Source organism: Triticum dicoccoides, chromosome 6B, assembly GCF_002162155.2.
Source record: "Triticum dicoccoides isolate Atlit2015 ecotype Zavitan chromosome 6B, WEW_v2.0, whole genome shotgun sequence".
Classification (NCBI taxonomy): domain Eukaryota; kingdom Viridiplantae; phylum Streptophyta; class Magnoliopsida; order Poales; family Poaceae; genus Triticum; species Triticum dicoccoides.
Window position 1 is genome coordinate 513,716,685 of NC_041391.1, and position 23,153 is coordinate 513,739,837.

The window sequence follows — 23,153 nt, forward strand, 5'->3', positions numbered from 1 at the left end:
CCGGATTCTACCATGTCAACACTGAGCTCGCAATCTATGGGAGTTCGATCCGGCCAAGCACCAGACCCTGTCAGAGCTCTTTGGCTCTACACACAAGGACATCTGGAAGGTGCTTTTCAAGTCCGGTAAACCATGGCCGGACTCCGCCGAGGACCGCGGATACCAGCTGTCCCGCCCCGCAAGTTCGGTAAGCAACTGAATGTTTGATAATTCATGCATTTTGTCCGTACATCCTCAGGGAGACACTTAACGTATTTCCCATCATTTTTCCTAGGGTTGGGCGAAGAAGGCGGGGCGGATCTACTGTCCTGCCCCTCTGCCAGAAGAACCGGCGGGCCCACTCCTGACGAAGATGCTGGTCCCGGCGCCATATAAAGCACCGAAGAAAAAGACCAAGAAAGAGGCCAAGAAGACCAGGGCGGCCTTCGTCGCTGTGGTACCACGGACACAAAATCCGAAGACTCTAATGCCCATTCTTCCTCCGAAGTGGACGGGGAGGAGGAGGACGAATCCCCCGCAGGGGGGAAGAAGAAAAGAACGGCCTCCAGCTCCTTGGAGGCCGATTCGCCTAAGAGGGGGAAAACTCTTCTTCAAGAGGAGTCGACCGGCGCCACCGATAGCAGCCCGGAGTGGGATCCCAGGGCCGAGCCCCTGGTGAACTCGTAAGCATAAAATCCGAACACACACATGCGTCTGGACTTGTCGTGGCATCACATTCCAATCTGAGCCGTTCCTTTCTTTTTCAGTCCGGCGAAGCCCCGCGCCGAGCAATCCTCATCAGAGGATCTGCCGGGTTCGGACGCTATGGGGAGCGGGACACCCCTGAAGGCCTCTTCTTCTAAACACAGGAATGAAACCGAGGTTTCGTCCAAGAAGGACCCAGGCCACGGAGGGGGGGAGAAGGTCGCGAAAGCGGCGCCAGGAGGCCATGCTTGTGGGGCCGGTTACACAGGAGAGAAAAATCTCGTGGGTGTCAACGGCGGAGGTCATCTTGAATCTGGACCCAAGCCGGACACGACTCTAGAGACCCATAAGGTCCCCAAGTCCCATCCACCGGCCACCTCTGTTCAGCTAGGGGTGCCGGGTACTTTATTGGCGGCGCTGAAGGGTGCCTCCATTGTTGATGAACACCGTGCCCTCATGGGTGCGGTGATTGAGAAGATTCAGTCCGCTGAGAATGGACTGAACGAATCCTGTGTCAGCCTCATAAGAGGCTTTGAGGTATGTTTTATGAGTTCTTGGGAGAATGTCATGGTATAGATAGTAGCCCCTGATACACTGTTCGGTGAAGGAGAGAACCGGACAGGGGATTAATTTCATGTTCGCATGAGACTCACTTGATGATATTTATCACTCTTTTTAATCAGTAGGTATCCATAGCGACTGCGGCCTCTCAAGCTGAGGAAGTATCCGGCCTGAGGCATAGTCTGAAGCGGGCCGAAGGAGAACTTGTCCAATTGAAGAGACAGCTGGAGGATAATCAAGGTATGTAGAAACCTTGTTTATGTAGCACGAAAGGATGAGTGTGCATAATAACAATCTTTTGATAATGTGCTCTAGGGGCGTTGGCCGAAATTGAGACCTTGAAGAAGGCTTTGGCCGAAGCCGAGAGGAAAGCAGCCGCAGAGCAGGTGCTCCGTGAGAAGCATGAGGCAAAGTTATTGAGGCTGAGTGAGAGCTTCAAGAGGCCGTGCAGAAATGCGAGACCCTGGAGCAGAGTTTAGCAGGGAAAGAATCCGAACACTCCCAGGCTCGCCAAGCCGCAAGTGATGCCTAGGGCGAAGCCCATGGTGCCCTGAAGGAAATCCAGGAGGCGAGGAAGATTGCGGCTGGTAAGGCTTTTTCTGTAAAAAGCAAGTATAGGAAGTGAGAAAATCAAATTTGACAATCTTGAGTTTGGATGTATACAAAGGTATTTGCGGAGCTGCCGTGCAGCATATCTGATGCCGCCCAATTCTACCAAGTCAAAGGGGGGAATACTGCAGGCAAGCTCTTCTAGATGCAGTATCTGGCGCCGGATTATCCGGTGCCCTTCTCGGGTCAGCTGAAGCAGCTGGTCGAGCTGCACAAGGCGGCCGAATTAGCCATGAAGGATTTAATTATCCGGTTGTGGCCTGCTGAGCCAATTCCAAGCAGCTTCTTTGGGATCGTGAAGCGGCTTGTAGGTGCCTACCCTCGACTCGAAGTCATCAAGCGGTCGGTCTGCATAGAGGGTGCGCGAATGGCCTTCGCCCATGCCAAGGTGCATTGGGGGAAGATGGATGCGGAGAAGCTGATGACCGAGGGACCGCCGGAGGGGAAGGAGCACCACAAGCCCGAACTATATTATGAAGGTGTCTTGAAAGGAGCTCGCCTTGCAGCGGAGCAATGCACCAAGGATATTATATTTCCATGAATACGGTCGAGTTCGTCCGTTGTAATATTTGAACAAGAGCATTCTTATCATCCACTGCTTTGTCATATGAATGTTTTTCATCCTGTGCGGCCGTTGTATATAATAATTCTGAGAGTCGGCCGGTCGTCGGCTTTCGCCCCCACGTAGTGAGTATGGGGGTGTTCGGGATAAACCTGAGCACTCTTTATCCCAGTTTTGGGTCCCTGAAGGAGGTGTTCAGCACAGCGAACCAGGCAATGGGACTATAGGGCTTTATCGCTCTCACTTAGCCATGGGAGTTGTTTCGAGGATGGTAGGCACAGCCCCTAGTATTCGGAAGTCCGCACAAGGGGCTCTATAAGTGCCTGATCGGAGAAGGCCGACCATCACATGCTGCATTGGTTATAGCATTATGCGGAACAAATCCTTAAAGATTTTAGAACCTCTCGAACAGCTGACCAGCTCTCGCTACATCATGATAGTCAATTTTCGGCTTTCTCTACTGAGGTGCTCGTCCGGAAGAACCGGGACACAATCGCAGTAATTCTCCCAGTGCTACCTTAGCCGATATAGCGGAACGTAAGGTACCAAAACATAGGAGCCGGGCAAACCCAACTATTAACCCAAGACATGATTCGGAGCTGATGCATATAATACTATAAGTTCGGGGTGCCGAACTACCGTGAAGGTGTTCGGACTTTTTTACCGTAATATGGGCGTGATGAAGCCTCTGGCATATTGAGGCATATCGCGATAAGCAGCCGCCTTTTAACAAAGGAATTTTAAATAGGAACAGGTGAGCATCATATAAATCCGCATGTTGTATTTGAGTAATGCGTCAATTCGTATGAGTACAGGTGATGTGATAAAAAGCAATATGATTGCGGAACCTGCTGATACCAGGCGTGCGGGGGTTGTGTTCAGATCCGGGGTGTAGTCGGATGATTATAGGGGAATATCTAGAGATTCCCTGACGCGCTCGAGCTATTCCCATGCCTTCCATCATAACCTACATAGAGGTGAACCTGTAAAGAAAACGTAAGAAATGGTTTTGCGCCACCTTGCGGTTGAGCCGCAGCATGTGGCTTGTTCTATCCTTGTCCGGAGTGTTTTTAATTTATCTCCGGGCGGGCCGATCTATCTTGCCGCGCAGTAGTTCGGATTCCTTTGGTGGTGTCTGGGAGATTTGCCTTCGACTCAAGGTTCGACTGTAAGGTGTTGTTCCTTGTTCTTGCTATTAAAGTGGAGGTAGACTCTTTGGCCGGGAGGGGGAATTTGTTTCTGCCATTAACTATGATGACGCCGCATGGACCGGGCATCTTTAGTCTACGGTAGGCATAATGTGGCACCGCATTGAACCGAGCGAATGCGGTTCGTCCAAGCAGTGCCTGATGGTCGCTGCATAAGGGGACGATGTCGAAGACTAAGTCTTCGGTACGGTGATTGTCCGGACATCCGAATACCACTTCCAGTGTGATTGAGCCCGCGCAACAGGCCTCTGCACCTGGTATGATACCTTTAAAGGCATTTTTTGTGGGCTTGATCCTTGAAGGGTTGATGCCCAATTGGCGCACTGTATCCTGGTAGAGCAGGTTCAGGCGGCTGCCTCCGCCCATAAGGACTTGTGTGAGGTGGAATCCGTTAATGATGGGGTCAAGGACCAATGCGGCCAAACCGCCATGACGGATACTGGTAGGATGGTCCCTGCGATCGAAAATGATCGGACAAGAGGACCATGGGTTGAATTTTGGGGCGACTAGCCCCATCGCGTAGACATCCCTTAGTGCACGCTTCCTTTCCCGCTTGGGGATATGGGTTGCGTATATCATATTCACTGTTTTCACCCGGGGAGGGAATATCATCTTTCCTCCTATATTCGGTGATCGCGGCACCTCCTCGTCATTGTCGCTTTGAGACCCCTTCCCCTTGTTTTCAGCGTCTGACCTGCCGGCTTGTCTGAAGACCCAGCATTCCTTATTGGTGTGGTTGGCTGGTTTTCCAGGGATGCCATGAATTCGGCATGGACGGTCGAGTATGCGGTTAAGACTGGATGGGCCTGAATTGTTTTTGTTGAATGGTTTCTTCCGCTGACCGGCCTTGGGGCCGCTGAATCCGGCATTGACTGTCGTGTCTTCGGCATTATCGTCATTTTTGCGGTGTTTGTGTTTGTTGCGCTGTGATTTATCGTTGCTATCTTTAGCTTTCGATGTGCCTGGATTGCTTGTTGTATTGTTGCTACGGGCCAACCAGCTATCCTCGCCCGCTCAAAAGAAAGTCATGAGTGTTGCGAGAGCTGCCATGGAATTTTGCTTTTCCTAACCGAGATGTCGGGCAAGCCATTCATCACAGATGTTATGTTTAAAGGCCCCTAGGGCTTCGGCATCCGGACAGTCGACAATTTGGTTCTTTTTAGTTAGGAACCGGGTCCAGAATTTCCTGGCTGACTCTCCGGGCTGTTGGGTTATGTGACTTAAGTCATCACCATCCAGTGGTCGTACGTAAGTGCCCTGGAAGTTATCAAGGAATGCGTCTTCCAGATCCTCCCAACTGCCAATGGAGCTTGCTGGCAGGCTATTAAGCCAATGCCTAGCCGGTCCTTTGAGCTTAAGTGGTAGGTACTTTATGGCATGTAAGTCATCGCCGCGGTCCATGTGGATGTGGAGAAGAAAGTCTTCGATCCATACTGCGGGGTCCGTTGTGCCATTGTATGATTCAATATTTACGGGTTTAAACCCTTCTAGGAATTTGTGATCCATAACTTTATCGGTGAAGCATAGGGGGTGTGCGGCGCCTCTATGCCGGGCTACATCCCGGCGTAGTTCAAATAAGTCTGGTCTATTGTATTCGGCCCGGCCAGACTTTAGATTATTATATCCGGCGTGACGGTCATCATCACGTCTTGTGGCGCGCCCCCTTGATCCGTAGATCGATCTTGACTATCCTGCTTTGTTTTCCAATACTTCTCGCAGGTCCTTCATGTAGCCCCGGGCCTTGGTGTTATCGTTTGATTGGCCACGGGGTGCGGTTTGGACTTTGGGCTGGTATGTCGTTTTGTCGCAGGAATGGGGTGGCCGGTCAGCCGCATCATGCGCTGGTAGTGTGGGCTTTAAAGCCTCCTCCTCAAGTTGAGGTAGTAGCCTGCTCTTTCGGTAGCTTTTGCTAGGGCGCTCGAGTCCGTATTCCTCTGCGGCCAGGACATCAGTCCATCTGTCTGTTAGCAGATCTTGATCAGCTTGAAGCTGTTGCTGCTTTTTCTTCAGGCTTTTTGCAGTGGCTATTAGCCAGTGTTTGAAGCACTCCTGCTCTACGGGATCCTCCGGCACGGTGAATTCTTCGTCACCAAGGCTCACTTCGTCTTCGGAGAGAGGCATGTAATTATCATCCTCTGATTCTCCATCAGTTGCCTGTTCTTTAGGGCTTGCTTGCCCATCCTCTTGCTCGGCCATCTCGAGGCCTGGCTGGGCAGGACTGTCTTCATCTTCGGCACCATCCGGATTATTATCTCTTGTGCCGGTATAACTGTTTTTGCTGTGGCGGGGCTTGGAGCGGCACCGATGACGCTGGTGTCTGGATTGCTTCCCCAGGGGGTTATCTTCTGTTGCCTCATCGCCATTGTTTTCTTTAGGGGTGTCCACCATATAAATATGCTATGATGAGGTGGCGGTCCAACGCCCTGTATGCGGTGGTTCCCGTTCTTCTCCTTCATCATCGTCCATGCCGTTGATGTCTTCGGAGTCGAAGTCAAGCACGTCACTTAAATCATCAAAAGTGGCTATAAAGTGGGTGGTGGTTGGGGGACTAATTTCTTCGTCGTTCGCTCCCCACTCGCGCCGGACATAGTTCGGCCAAGAGTCTCCTGACAAGGACAGAGACCTTAATGAGTTCAGCACATCACCCAAGGGTGAGTGGTGAAAAATATCCGCGGCGGTGAACTCCATGACCGGTGCCCAATCTGATTCGATAGGCACAGATGCACGCGGTTCAGATCCTGCAGCCGGAGACGAGTCCGGTGGTCCGATGACGCCACTCTCATAGGAGGTGGGATCAGTGTTCGGCTCCGACGCCGATGAATGTGCGGCCTCCATGGCGGGGTCCATCCACCCGTCCTCGGAAGGCATGATCTGCTCCGGATTGATTCCCGGCGCCAACACGGGTGCAATCTCCCGAATATTGTCCGACGGCAGATAAAAGTCATGTCCGTCATGACTGTTCGGCGCACCTGTCATGGGCTCGAATCTGTTGAAGATCAAGTCTCCGCGGATGTCGGCAGTATAGTTTAATCTTCCAAACCTAACCTGATGGCCAGGGGCATAGCTGTCGATCTGCTCCAGATGGCCAAGCGAGTTGTCCCGCAATACGAAACCTCCGAATTCGAAGATCTGTCCGGGAAGGAAAACCTCCCCCTGGACCGCATCATTGAAGATGATCCACAGAGCCATCAAGCCTTATCGCGACGGGATAGTGGAACTCTCAATGCAAGCACCAATGTCGGTGTCAAAACCGGCGGATCTCGGGTAGGGGGTCCCGAACTGTGCGTCTAAGGCTAATGGTAACAGGAGGCAGTGGATGCTACGTCTCGAGCTTGCGTTGGTTTTCCCCGAAGAGGAGAGGATGATGCAGCACAGTAGCGTAAGTATTTCCCTCAGTTTTTGAGAACCAAGGTATCAATCCAGTAGGAGGTCACGCGCAAGTCCCTCGTACCTGCACAACACGATAGCAACTCGCAACCAACGCTTAGGGGTTGTCAATTCCTTCACGGTTACTTACGAGAGTGAGATCTGATAGAGATAATATTTTTGGTATTTTTGATATAAAGATGCAAAGTAAAAAGTAAAGGCAAAGTAAAAACAAAGCAAGTAAATAAAGTGATGGAGATTGATATGATGAGAATAGACCCGGGGGCCATAGGTTTCACTAGTGGCTTCTCTCAAGAGCATAAGTATTCTACGGTGGGTCAACAAATTACTGTTGAGCAATTGATAGAATTGAGCATAGTTATGAGGTTATCTAGGTATGATCATAAACCCACAATTCATCGGTCTCAACAAACACACCGCAAAAAGAAGATTACATCGAATAGATCTCCACAAGAGAGGGGGAGAACATTGTATTGAGATCCAAAAAGAGAGAAGAAGCCATCTAGCTACTAGCTATGGACCCGAAGGTCTGAAGTAAACTACTCACACTTCATCGGAGGGGCTATGGTGATGATGTAGAAGCCCTCCGTGGTGGATGCCCCCTCCGGCGAAGCTCCGGAACAGGCCCCAAGATGGGATCTCGTGGATACAGAAGGTTGCGGCGGTGGAATTAGGTTTTTGTCTCCCCCTGGTCTATTGGGGATACGTAGGTATATATAGGAGGAAGGAGTACGGCAGTGGAGCTCCGAGGGGCCCACGAGGTAGGGGGCGCGCCCAGGGGGGCGCGCCCTCCACCCTCGTGACCTCCTCGGAAGCTTCTTGCAGTAGGGTCCAAGTCTCCTGGATCACGTTCGGTGAGAAAATCACGTTCCCGAAGGTTTCATTCTGTTTGGACTTCGTTTGATATTCCGTTTCTTCGAAATACTGAAATAGGCAAAAAACAGCAATTCTGGGCTGGGCCTCCGGTTAATAGGTTAGTCCCAAAAATAATATAAAAGTGGAAAATAAAGCCCAATATAGTCCAAAACAGTAGATAAAGTAGCATGGAGCAATCAAAAGTTATAGATACGTTGGAGACATATCAGTGGACACGATGTTTTACCCAGGTTCGAGCCCTCTCGATGGATGTAATACCCTACTACCTGCTTGATTGATCTTGATGATATGAGTATTACAAGAGCTGATCTACCACGAGATCGTAGAGGCTAAACCCTAGAAGCTAGCCTATGATTATGATTGTTGTTGTCCTACGGACTAAACCCTCCAGTTTATATAGACACCGGAGGGGGATAGGGTTACACAAAGTCGGTTACAGAGAAGGAAATCTACACATCCGAATATCCAAGCTTGCCTTCCACGCAAAGGAGAGACCCATCCGGACACGGGACAAAGTCTTCAATCTTGTATCTTCATAGTCCAATAGTCCGGCCAAAGTATATAGTCCGGCTATCCGAGGACCCCTTAATCCAGGACTCCCTCAGCGACCCCGTACTCGCCTAAGTTAAAAAATCCTTTGAGTGGAGAGCAATCGTCCCACTCAGGGTCTTCGCTGCGACCATGTACTCGCCTAAGTTAAAAAATCCTCCGAGTGGAGAGCAATCCTCCCACTCGGGGGGCTTAGCTGCGACCCTGTACTCGCCTGAGTTAAAAAAAGCCTTCGAGTGGAGAGCAATCCTCCCACTCGGGGGCTTAGCTGCAACCCCGTACTTGCCTAAGTTAAAAACCACTCCGGGTGGCCGATGTTGGGGAACGTAGTAATTTTAAAAAAATTCCTACGCACACGCAGGATCATGGTGATGCATAGCAACGAGAGGGAAGAGTGTGTTCACGTACCCTTGTAGACCGAAAGCGAAAGTCTTAGCACAACACGGTTGATGTAGTCATACGTCTTCATGATCCGACCGATCTAAGTACCGAACGTACGGCACCTCCGAGTTCAGCACACGTTCAGCTCGATGACATCCCGCGAACTCTGATCCAGCAGAGCTTCATGGGAGAGATCCATCAGCACGACGCCGTGATGATGGTGATGATGTTGCTACCGACGCAGGGCTTCGCCTAAGCACTACTATGATATGACCGAGGTGGAATATGGTGGAGGGGGGCACCGCACACGGCTGGAATAGATCAACAGATCAACTTGTGTGTCTAGAGGTGCCCCCCTGCCCCCGTATATAAAGGAGCAAGGGGGAGGCCGGCCGGCCATTGGGGCGCGCCAAGAGGGGGAGTCCTCCTCCTAGTAGGAGTAGGACTCCCCTTTCCTAGTCCAACTAGGAAGAGGGAAGGGGGAAGGAAAGAGTGGGAGAGGGAGAGGGAAAGAGGGGCCGCGCCCCCTCCCTAGTCCAATTTGAACTCCTCATGGGAGGGGGCGCGCCACCTCCTGGGCTGCTGCCCTCTCTCTCCCCTCAGGCCCACTAAGGCCCAATACTTCCTCCGGGGGTTCCGGTAACCCCTCCAGCACTCCGGTTTTCTCCGAAATCACCCGAAACACTTCCGGTGTCCGAATATAGTCGTACAATATATTGATCTTTACGTCTCGACCATTTCGAGACTCCTCGTCATGTCCGTGATCATATCCGGGACTCCGAACTACCTTCAGTACATCAAAACACAAAAACTCATAATACCGATCGTCACCGAACTTTAAACGTGCGGACCCTACAGGTTCGAGAACTATGTAGACATGACCGAGACAGTCTCCGGTCAATAACCAATAGCGGAACCTGGATGCTCATATTGGCTCCTACATATTCTACAAAGATCTTTATCGGTCAAACTGCATAACAACATACGTTGTTCCCTTTGTCATCGGTATGTTACTTGCCCGAGATTCGATCATCGGTATCTCAATACCTAGTTCAATCTCGTTACCGGCAAGTCTCTTTACTCGTTCCGTAATGCATCATCCCGCAACTAACTCATTAGTCACATTGTTGCAAGGCTTAAAGTGATGTGCATTACCGAGAGGGCCCAGAGATACCTCTCCGACAATCGGAGTGACAAATCCTAATCTCGAAATACGCCAACTCAACAAGTACCTTCAGAGACACCTGTAGAGCACCTTTATAATCACTCAGTTATGTTGTGAAGTTTGGTAGCACACAAAGTGTTCGTCTGGTAAACTGGAGTTGCATAATCTAATAGTCATAGGAACATGTATAAGTCATGAAGAAAGCAATAGCAACATACTAAACGATCAAGTGCTAAGCTAACGGAACGGGTCAAGTCAAACACATCATTCTCCTAATGATGTGATCCCGTTAATCAAATGACAACCCACGTCAATGGCTAGGAAACATAACCATCTTTGATCAACGAGCTAGTCAAGTAGAGGCATACTAGTGATACTCTGTTTGTCTATGTATTCGCACATGTATTATGTTTCTGGTTAATACAATTCTAGCATGAATAATAAACATTTATCATGATATAAGGAAATAAATAATAACTTTATTATTGCCTCTAGGGCATATTTCCTTCAGTCTCCCACTTGCACTAGAGTCAATAATCTAGATTACACAGTAATGATTCTAACACCCATGGAGTCTTGGTGTTGATCATGTTTTGCTCATGGAAGAGGCTTAGTCAATGGGTCTACAACATTCAGATCCGTATGTATCTTGCAGATCTCTATGTCTCCCACCTGGACTTGGTCCCAGATGGAATTGAAGCATCTCTTGATGTGATTGGTCCTCTTGTGAAATCTGGATTCCTTTGCCAAGGCAATTGCACCAGTATTGTCACAAAAGATTTTCATTGGACCCTATGCACTAGGTATGACACCTGGATCGGATATGAATTCCTTCATCCAGACTCCTTCATTTGCTGCTTCTGAAGCATCTATGTATTCCGCTTCACACGTAGATCCTGCCATGACACTTTGTTTAGAACTGCAACAACTGACAGCTCCACCATTCAATATAAACACGTATCCAGTTTGTGATTTAGAATCGTCCGGATCAGTGTCAAAGCTTGCATTGATGTAACCATTTACTACGAGCTCTTTGTCACCTCCATAAACGAGAAACATATCCTTAGTCCTTTTCAGGTATTTCAGGATGTTCTTGACCGTTGTCCAGTGATCCACTCTTGGATTACTTTGGTACCTCCCTGCTAAACTAATAGCAAGGCACACATCAGGTCTGGTACACAGCATAGCATACATGATAGAGCCTATGGTTGCATAGGGAACATCTTTCATTTTCTCTCTATCTTCTGCAGTGGTCGGGCATTGAGTCTGACTCAACTTCACACCTTGTAACACAGGCAAGAACTCTTTCTTTGCTTGATTCATTTTGAACTTCTTCAAAACTTTGTCAAGGTATGTGCTTTATGAAAGTCCAATTAAGCATCTTGATCTATCTCTATAGATCTTGATGCCCAATATATAAGCAGCTTCACCGAGGTCTTTCATTGAAAAACTCTTATTCAAGTATCCTTTTATGCTATCCAGAAATTCTATATCATTTCCAATCAGCAATATGTCATCCACATATAATATTAGAAATGCTACAGAGCTCCCACTCACTTTCTTGTAAATACAGGCTTCTCCAAAAGTCTGTATAAAACCATATGCTTTGATCACACTATAAAAACGTTTATTCCAACTCCGAGAGGCTTGCACCAGTCCATAAATGGATCGCTGGAGCTTGCACACTTTGTTAGCTCCCTTTGGATCGACAAATCCTTCTGGTTGCATCATATACAACTCTTCTTCCAGAAATCCATTCAGGAATGCAGTTTTGACATCCATTTGCAAAATTGCATAATCATAAAATGCGGCGATTGCTAACATGATTCGGACAGACTTAAGCATCGCTACGGGTGAGAAAGTCTCATCCTAGTCAACTCCTTGAACTTGTCGAAAACCTTTCGCAACAAGTCGAGCTTTGTAGATAGTAACATTACCATCAGCATCAGTCTTTGTACCGACCCGACCTCAAACGGTCAAGTCTCTGTGCTTAAGTGTCATCCCTGGATCGGTATGCTGACACACACAGTACTCGAGGATTTATAACAAAGGTAAATCACATGTATAAAATAACATAAATAATATTACCTCAATCCATAAAGCGGAAGAAACAACAAGGTTGTGGATTCCCATCAACACCAACGGCAAGGTTGAGTGTAGAAATCGTAACCCTAACGTATCACTTACTCGTCGTAAGAAATCCTGCAACATGAGACGTTGCAGCCATGTAGGTCAGTACATTGAATGTACTGGCAAATTCACACCAAAAGATAATGATGAATAATAGCTATCACTACATGTATATTTGACTGGTGGAAAGCTCTAAGTTTATTTTTGCATAAAGTCAGTTTTTCCCTACAACAAAGGAATATATTTTATTTAACTACAAAGTTTGTTGAAAACATTAAGAAGGTTCCTCCAACTCAATCCCAAATTAATAATCATCAACCCAACAAATTAGTTAAGTAACGTGATGAGATCAACATGATAATCCAAGAACTAGATACTCAAAACGTCCATAACCGGGGACACGGCTAACCATGATTAGTTTGTACACTCTGCAGAGGTTTGCGCATTTTTCCCCATAATACTCGATCTCCTCCGCTGGATTTCTCGCACTACATTGTGTTTGAGAAACGGATGACCGAGACACAGCCTTTCAGAAGCGTTAGCACCTTACGATGGGTAGACAGTACCACCTACATCCCCTACATCTGCTAGTCTACCACTGTAAGAGTTCACACGACTTAATCAACTATGTTAGAGCCCATAATAGCTTGTGGCTGCACACGGAAGTTTCTAGCATGAATAATCTTATGATCCCTTTGAGCCTGGGTGGCATTCCATAGGGTAATCACACGGATCCTCTGGGATTCCCTTGGGCAAGCACGGGGTTCTCCAGGTGCCCGGGCAAACCACTGAGTGCTTAAGGGTGCCCCAACCAATCCACCCAGATGTGTATTTAAGTAACCACCTCAAGTTGAACCATTAATTAACAATCTCACATCTGTCATGGATACACTCAAACCCAATCCACGTCTACTAGCATAGCAATAGCAATATCAGCAACGCAGAAGTAACTCCCAGGGTTTAAATGCAGGACAATAGGTTCCTACTTCATCAACTACTTCTCAATACCACATGTTAATCAGATCCTAACCATGCAATGTTTGAGGGTGAAACTAATGTATAAAAACTGGGTATGAAAGGGATATGATCAAAGTGTGAACTTGTCTTGTACTGTTGAATAAAGATGATACGCACTCATAACTCCTGATAGTTCTACTCGTCACACTTCGGTCAATCTATCGCGAGCAAGCAATTGCATACATAAGCACTCTTGCAAAAGAATCGAACAGAAGATCTCGGAAAACTTCGAAAACAAACAACTTACTCTTGCAGCATAAAACAATTTTCAACAGTACCAAAATTAAGTGAATTTGGCCTTATCAGAAAGTTTAGGTCAAGAGCTTCGATTTGCAAAAAGAATAAACTAAAACGGAGTTACAAAATTCAAGAAATAGACGAAACAAGTTCGAATACTAATCTGAACTAAACTCAATTTTTAAATTGTCAAAAACATGTTCAAATTAGTTTACTGGACAGAGGGAATCATTACGAAGATTTAGGCGTTGGTTTCATCGAAAACGGAGGTACGGATAAAAAGATATGATCAAAAGAAATTTGAGTATGAATCTGAACAAATTTCGAAATTTGAAAACTTCAAAAAGTTGTTGGATAGGTTCACTGGATAGGTGAAATCAAGACAAAAATGTAGGCGCTGGTTTCATCTAATTTGAATGAACGAGTAAAAAGTTATGCTATTTGAAAAATTAAGGTCAAGCTGTTTTACGAAAGAAAACGATCTATGGCTAATAGAATTATATTCCAAAAATGTAAATACAGGGACTAATTTATAAATCTAATTAGTCTACCGTACTACAGGAGTAACTATATAAAAAATACAAAGAAAGATACCTTTATAAGGTAGTGAAAAGATGAAGAGGAGACGACTTCCAGAATTTCTGCCGGAGAGGAGAAATATATATTTTTAGTGAATCTAGTCAAACCAAAATATTGATTTAACCCGAATCGGATGATTTTGGGGCCCTATGGATCCATATTTATAAGTGGAAAAGAGGTTTAGGGTTAAGGTCTAGGTAATGTGGGACTAAACATAGACGAAAAATAAACGAAACAAAGGAGAAAAGCTCGCACGGGCCTAAAGCCTTCGGCCGCCGCGCGCGTACATGGGCTGCACTTTTTATTATTATTATTTTGAAGCCTATTTTTTTTAAATTTGTTTCAAAAAGAAAAAAAGAAAAAAACTAAACATTAATGAAAAGAAGGAAAACAAAAGAAAAAACGGGCCGGCCTGCTGCTACTATGCTACGCTCAAGGGCGATGGTTAATTGCCGGCGCATGTGCATTTTTTTAATAGAAACAGAAAAGGACATACTTAATAACGAAACTGACATAAAATATTATATAGGCATATTATATATCAAAATTTGCGGAAAAAGATTTTCTACAATATGAACATTTTCGTAGCATCAAATAAAATCCACACAAATTTAAATAATCCAAACAGTGCTACAGCTATAATAAAATCCAATAAAATCATTTTAAAAATACCAAAATTATCTCAAATTTATTTATCTCCATTTTTCTACTGTAGGGAATCATGTTACCCTATTTTTCATATATTTTAATTTTGGAGAAAAATAGTTTTAATAAAATCCAAATAACTCCAAATTGAAAATAATTTCCAAAAGGGATTTTCAATTTGATTCTTCGAAACTCCCAACTCATATTCCATATGTTTTGAAGAAGTCATTTTATCTTCTCTCATGAAAATTATTGAGTTGCATGAAGTTTATGAATTGGAAATATTTCCGAATGAAATTCAAATCCTTTCAAAACCCTTTTTCATTTAATGTAATGGAAGAAGTCATGTCATCTTCTCTCTAGGGTTTTATGATGAAATGAATTTGAATTCACGAAGATTACAATGCAAAATGAAAGTTTGGGAAAGTCCTTTTATTCCCTCTCATTTAAGTTTCAAAAAGTTTCAAATTTCACTCACTTTCAGTCAATCAAACACACAACAATCAAACAATCAATCAAAACTTTCTATTATTATAACATTCCAAAATTTAGAATTTTGGGATGTTACAAACCTACCATCCTTAAAATGAATCTCGTCCTCGAGATTCAGAGAGGCTAGAAAGAAATAGTTTAGGGTTTGGGGGTCTTCTCAAAATCCATCGATCGGGGGTCTCGGGTGCTACCACCCTTAGAAGCATTGTTACTGTTCCACCAAAACTCATATACTCCATCCTTATTCTTGACAGTGTCGGTCTTCTCAGATCCTCAGGATAATTCCTTCTCTGGGCTCTTCCGGTGGTGGCATAACCTTTACCACAATTCTTCTGTCCTTCATCTTGGTATGGTTATTCCGAGACTGGGTCTTCTTAGCTGACGGGTCTTGCGCCAATACTAATCAACTATCAATATCTCATGGTGGTCAACAATTTATGGTTTCTCTTGCAGAAAACGGGTATGGGTTGAACCTCATCGTATGTCCTACGATTGGCAACAACTGCCTTGTACAAGGGGAAAATTGTCATACCATTCTAAGGTTTAAACAAGGTTTTGATCGTCATCGCTCTACTATAGGTAAGTCACTCAGACTTACCGTCCCATATAGCAAGACAAAAAATAAGAGTAAGTCGGTATGGTGATCAATCCATCCCGCACCCAAATCATTACCTTGTATATGGTTTAGTGAATCTCGCATTCTAACACTCGGTCATCCTCACAAGCATTGCAGAATTTCTCTTGTCAATGAACCAAGTTCGGTTAAATCCATGGATTCTGCAAGCCAAAACAAACATCTATCGTTCTTCACTACTATCATGTTTTGCGTAACTCCTATAAGATCGTCAGTGGGTAAGGTCGTATCTTCTTCCAGGGTTTTTCCTTCAACAAGAATGTGCTTGCTTCTTGGCAGGTCCTGGGGCCTGTGGGTTATGGACCATCTCATCACTTGTAAACCTTGAACTCATCATCGGGGCAACCGATCATTATTCCAACATCCAGTTTCCTAGCATTCTTAAATCCATCCAATTGTACTGTCTCCCTTCCTTCTCTTGGTACCAAACTAAAACGTGATTACTCATACTCATCATGGAGTTACAATTGCTCCATATTACCAACATCATACCTCCGTTATATCCAATAGTACTTCATCCCTTCATACTCTTGGGATGTCCCACATATCGAGATAAAACTCATACTTATTTCGTCTATAGTCCACTTCGTGGAATATCATTTTCTTTTCCAGGGGCCAAGGGTTCTCACAATTACTACCACCCTTGAAATGCACAAACTTATCCATAGACCATATTTCTCATATCCTCAAAATTGGTCAAAATTCTTCTTCATAGAGTAACAACTCATAAGGTCCAAATCAGCACCAACGATGCTACCTTCATTGATTCTCAAAGTATTACAATCTCCTGCACTTCCATTTCATGCCTCAACTCAACACCTCAATATAAAAGAAATGTTCCCTCTACTATTAGTACTACATTATTTTTGTTGCAAACTCAACTATTTATCACAAGTCTCCTTCTCTTTGGGATAATCTCTAGCAAAGTGCCTTGCTCCATTACAACAAAAACATATTACTTCTGACAAGTCTCGAAGTTTCCTTGTGATTACATAGCCTCCTTGGGTCCTCGGCTTTCTTTTTGGGCAACTGCTGAAGTAGTGCCCTGACTCCTTGCACCTGAAACAGGTGATATGACTCAGGTCCTTCCTGGTATCCAATCTACCTCTTTTCCTGGACTTTTCCGTTCCAATCAGGGCTTCTATTTCCTGAGGGTCATACTCTACTTCCTCTGTCGGGAATTCTACTAGGTCCCCATTCAGACAATCCTGGGAGATGTGTCCTTCTTCTCCACATGAATAACAAGACTTGGTGCAGGGTTTAATTTTGTTTCCTTTGTGTGTGTCCTCCACCTCTTCCTTCATCACAGGTTCTTCTAAAATTTTCAAAAAGACTCCTTTCATTGCTTCTTTCTTCTGTTGGAGGGTCCTTTGTACGATGGGGTAAATGTGACATTGAGCAGGGTAGTCCCTTCACACAAGAAACAAGTGATCTGCCTAGTTGGGCATTCTTCAGTTGGGTGACTTCCATCACAATTTGGGCATTCATCCTTGTGGTCTTTAAGGTTGTGTCCTATTTCTCCACAAAGCTTGCATGCACAGGGTTTCTTCATATCCTTTCCATAAGACTTCATCTTCTGGAACACAAGCCGAGACTTTAGCAGAGTCAACTTAAACTCTTCCCAAGTGGTTACTCATTGCCATCCGTTGATGGTTTGGTACATCCTCCACCAAGTAGCAGCACCTCTTTCAAAGCATTGAAGAGCATGCTGGGCCATATCCTTTCCGGCTATCGGCTTATTCTTCATGTGATCCTCCATGTTCTGAATCCATCGGTCTGTCTCCAATTGACTCATCGGTCCAGAAAATATAACCTCATCTCCATTCATCCTCTATTGGGTCCAGGGGTTTTGGGGTGAGATAAGAGAGATAGAGAGGGATACACACAATACAAACAATAGTTTTGAAAAGACAGATTTTTATTTTGTGGCCGTCGGAAAAACAAAAAACAAATGACAGCTCACTATCATCGCCTCTAAAGTAAGTATATAGCAGGGGTTTGGTCCTCTAAAGGTCAATAAATCTTCAAGTCACCAAGCTCTTCAGGTCTTGTGCATGTCTCCGATGGCTTCTTCCGATCATGCTTGTCCTTCTCAAGTTCCTCTGCCAGATCTCTATTGACGTGGAGTCTCTAGTGACATCCTTTAATATTTCTGGAGTTGCGTTCCAAACTTCTGGGTTTCAACATCCTTTGCATGAGCCATGGTCCTACTGTCCTTCGGTTCCTGACAATTCTCCGGTATCTCGAGGTTTAGCTCCTCCAGCTTGGCTACTTTCAGCTTCTGGTTCCTGAGTACTTCACGAATTGCCTCCTTGTCAAATATGACTTCCTAAAGGTTCCTCTAAAATTCTTCATGTATACTCCAGATCCTGGCGATGCACCAGCTAAGGTTAAAACTGCATCCTTTGCTGACAGATGCTCCATCAGCCTTCTACCATCCAATCCTTTCATGCATATGCATGCTTAACTCCACACGGTGACAATAGCATAAGCGGGCAATAACACCATGGTTAGCCGTGTCTATGCCCATGTTACTGCCATGCGCTTTCATTCCATAATTGATATCTCCTGTCTTAGGGTTTTCTTGACAAAACTTTAAGTTCTAAAGCTCCATGTTCCGGTCTTTTTTCGATACACCTTGATCTGGGGTACTGACAGCTTCCTTAGTCTACCAAGTTCCATAAGGGGTGCCTTCCTAGGTCATACAAATCTGGAATTTCTTCAAAGCCTTCAAATTCTCCTAGTCTTCGGAGTCTTCAACCGTTTTAGTTTCCATTATTAAAATGCACGGTAAAATCCTCTTCCTTCTGAAGTGGTCTTAGTTGTCCGATATCTTGTACTTCTTGGAGTGGTCTCATCAGCCGAATCTTCATGTGGTCAAAAAGGGGAAAGGGTATAGTCTAACTAAAAGGGAATATTTGAATAAGCTTAGAAGAGAAGAGAGGTAAGAGATCTTTCTGAAAAAAAAGTAGTAGAGAAAATCTGTCATATGGGCTTGCCAGTTTCTAGGGTCACGTCCTACAGTCAACATGTGCTCTGATACCAGCTTGTAGCGACCCGACCTCAAACGGTCAAGTCTCTGTGCTTAATTGTCATCCCTGGATCGGTATGCTAACACACACAGTACTCGAGGATTTATAACAAAGGTAAATCACATGTATAAAATAACGTAAATACTATTACCTCAATCCATAAAGCGGAAGAAACAACAAGGTTGTGGATTCCCATCAACACCAACGACAAGGTTGAGTGTAGAAATCATAACCCTAACGTATCACTTACTCGTCGTAAGAAATCCTGCAACATGAGATGTTGCAGCCATGTAGGTCAGTACATTGAATGTACTGGCAAATTCACACCAAAAGATAATGATGAATAATAGCTATCACTACATGCATATTTGGCTGGTGGAAAGCTTTAAGTTTATTTTTGCATAAAGCCAGTTTTTCCCTACAACAAAGGAATATATTTTATTTAACTATAAAGTTTGTTGAAAACATTGAGAAGGTTCCTCCAACTCAATTCCAAATTAATAATCATCAACCCAACAAATTATTTAAGTAACATTATGAGATCAACATGATAATCCAAGAACTAGATACTCAAAACGTCCATAACCGGGGACACAACTAACCATGATTAGTTTGTACGCTCTACAGAGGTTTGCGCACTTTTTCCCACAAGACTCGATCTCCTCCGTTGGATTTCTTGCACTACATGGTGTTTGAGAAACGGATGACCGAGACACAGTCTTCCAGAAGCGTTAGCACCTTACGATGGATAGACAGTACCACCTACATCCCCTACATCTGCTAGTCTACCACTGTAAGAGTTCACACGACTTAATCAACTATGCTAGAGCCCATAATAGCTTGTGGCTGCACACGGAAGTTTCTAGCATGAATAATCTTATGATCCCTTTGAGCCTGGGTGGTATTCCATAGGGTAATCACATGGGTCCTCCGGGATTCCCTTGGGCAAGCACTGGGTTCTCCAGGTGCCCGGGCAAACCACTGGGTGCTCCAGGGTGCCCCAACCAATCCTCCCAGATGTGTATTTAAGTAGCCACCTTAAGTTGAACCATTAATTAACAATCTCACATCTGTCATGGATACACTCAAACCCAATCCACGTCTACTAGCATAGCAATAGCAATATAAGCAACATAGAAGTAACTCCCAAGGTTTGAATGCAGGACAATAGGTTCCTACCTCATCAACTACTTCCCAATACCCACATGTTAATCAGATCCTAACCATGCAATGTTTGAGGGTGAAACTAATGCATAAAAACTGGGTATGAAAGGGATATGATGAAAGTGTGGACTTGCCTTGTACTATTGAATGAAGATGATTCGCACTCATAACTCCTGATAGTTCTACTCGTCACACTTCGGTCAATCTATTGCGAGCAAGCGATTGCATACATAAGCACTCTTGCAAAAGAATCGAAGAGAAGATCTCGAAAAACTTCGAAAACAAACAACTTACTCTTGTAGCATAAAACAATTTCTAACAGTACGAAAATTAAGAGAATTTGGCCTTATCAGAAAGTTTAGGTCAAGAGCTTCGATTTGCAAAAAAGAATCAACTAAAACGGAGTTACGAAACTCAAGAAACAGACGAAACAAGATCGAATACTAATCTGAACTAAACTCAAATTTTAAATTGTCAAAAACATGTTCAAGTTAGTTTACTGGACAGAGGGAATCATTACGAAGATTTAGGCGTTGGTTTCATCAAAAACGGAGTTACGGATAAAAAGATATGATCAAAAGAAATTTGAGTATGAATCTGAACAAATTTCAAATTTTGAAAATTTTAAAAAGTTGTTGGATAGGTTCAGTGGATAGGTGGAATCAAGACGAAAATGTAGGCGCTGGTTTCATCTAATTTGAATGAACGAGTAAAAAGTTATGGCTATTTCAAAAATCAAGGTCAAGCTATTTTACGGAAGAAAACGAGCTATGGCTAAAAGAATTATAGTCCAAAAATGTAAATACAGGGATCAATTTATAAATCGAATTATTCAACCGTACTAGTTAAGAATAATAAGCTAAAAGAGTAACTATATAAAAAAAATACGAAGAAAGATACCTCTATAAGGTAGTGAAAAGACGACTTCACAGAGAGAAGACAACTTTCAGAATTTCCGTCGGAGAGGAGAAATATATATTTTTAGTGAACTTAGTCAAATCAAAATATTGATTTAACCTGAATCGGATGATTTTTGGGCCCTATAAATTTATATTAATAGGTGAAAAAGAGGTTTAAGGGTCAAAGGCTAGGCAATGTAGGACTAAATATAGACGAAAAATAAACGAAACAAAGGAGAAAAACTCGCACGGGCCTAAAGCTTTCGGCCGCCGCGCGCGTACACGGGCTGCAGTTTTTTTATTATTATTTCGAAGTCTATTTTTTGGCGAAGTATCAAGTGAAAATAGGTCCTCAGTGAAAATCTAAAAATTCTCACGTGGTCCATCAGATATATAATGAACGGCACTGATCAAAGGTGGGATCTCTAATGATCCACTTAAACACAGTTAGCAGAAAACCCCCTGGCTTGTTCACCATCAAGGTGGTTTACGTTTCAATCTTAACGTGAATCACGTTTCGGCGGCCGTGAGCCCTTGCCTTTCGACGGCAACGACGGCCCCTCCGATGGCAGCAACAGGCCCTCTGTCCGCTGCGGCTCATCCTCCGCCGGTGGCGACTCGAGTTATGTCCTTCCCTCCGACGGCAGCGACGGGCCCTACATCGGCTACAACTCATCCTCGGCCGGTGGCGACTGAAGCCATGACCTTTCCTCCGTCTGTCGTGACAGGTCTCCATTGGCTGCTCACCCTTCGTCGGTTGCATCTCAATCTTCAGAGTACTCAACGCCGTCGGTCGTGAAAGGGCCTCCGTTGAGAGCTTCAATGTCGTTCTTTCAGAACTCCTTTTGTTACCTGCTACTGAATTTTCTTTATCTGTAGAGAAACATTGCTAGTTGCTTGTTTTGGTGAACTACATTGATAAAGTTCATGTGTTGCGTTATTTGTCAATTGACATTGTGCCAATATTTTATCAAGTTGAACCGTGCAAAACTCTACAAAGATGTTAGTTTATGGGCTTCATGCCAACATTTTATCAAGCTGAAACTGTGCAAGAATTCTGAAGTTCTGTATTCATATTCTTTTGCCTCCTACACAGAGATTTTTGCAACGAGCCCACCACCCAATCAATCTTAATCTTTTTGTAGCTAGACACATGTACATGGGCCCAAATTACAGTCTTTACAAGCAAGTTTAGAAACAAACAGAGGGACAAGCCCCAGCCAAACATTGCACAACTCTTATGATCGAGCTAGCATGTTCAGGTACATTTTCTGAAATAAGAGAGGTTGTGCGGACGTTTCTTCTGAGAACTGTATAGTTGGCTACAATTTTTCAGAGAAAAGCGTAGCATGGGGCAGCATGCATCCGCGTGTTGCCGTTCGAGGTTGACGCATCTGGATGCTACTGTGATTGTCGCAGCTAACTCGTACACTGTGTTACAGTAAAATTTGGTTCCAGCGAGCTGGAACATTCAGTTAGGCAAGCGACTACACATCACTTTGATATCTCTTGAGTTCATGACACAATTTCCAACGAGATGCCACCGAACAATCACCACAGGAGAGTTGCACAACTCCAACACTAACAATATAGCAAATTTCAATGCAAAAGCTTCAGCATGTTTAGGTACATTTTCTGAAATAACAGAGGTTGTGCGGACGTTTCTTCAGAGAACTATATAGTTGAGCTACAAATTTTCAGAGAAAAGCATAGCATGGGGCAGCCCGCGTCCGCGTGTCGCCGGTCGAGGTCGACGCATTTGGACGCTACTATGATGGACGCGGCTACCCTGCAGGTCACACCCGCCGACCACTGTCATCGTGGCGCAGCATCTCGGATGCACTGGAAACACCAGGCCGCTCAGTTTCACCACTGCGGCTGGTCTGTCGCGTGCGTGTCACCTATGCAGTCCCACTCCTCCGCTGCACGGTGTGCGTCGTCGGCGAAGCTGCCGGGGCGGACGTCGCGGATAACCTTGCCTTCCGCCGGGGCGGCGTCCTCGCCTCAAGTCCTTGGGAGCCCTGCCTGCTGATGAGAGCTCTGATGCGCTGCGTGCCCGTTTCGCCGCCGGTTCTGTCCGCCCCGCCTCGGGCCTTGCGGCTGCAGGAAGGCTCGAAATCGCCGTGGCGTTCCCCGCGGAAGCAGCCCTATGGATCGGCCAGGGAAGAGTTAGATTGGAGTTGGGCAAGGCAATCCCCCACATGATATTGGTTAATCACCGAGAGAACAGGGGGTTATCGCTAATTGCGTTTAAGTGGATAGTTAGAGATCCCACCTTTGATCGGTGCCGTTCATTATATATCCGATGGACCATGTGTGAATTTTCAGATTTTCACTGAGTA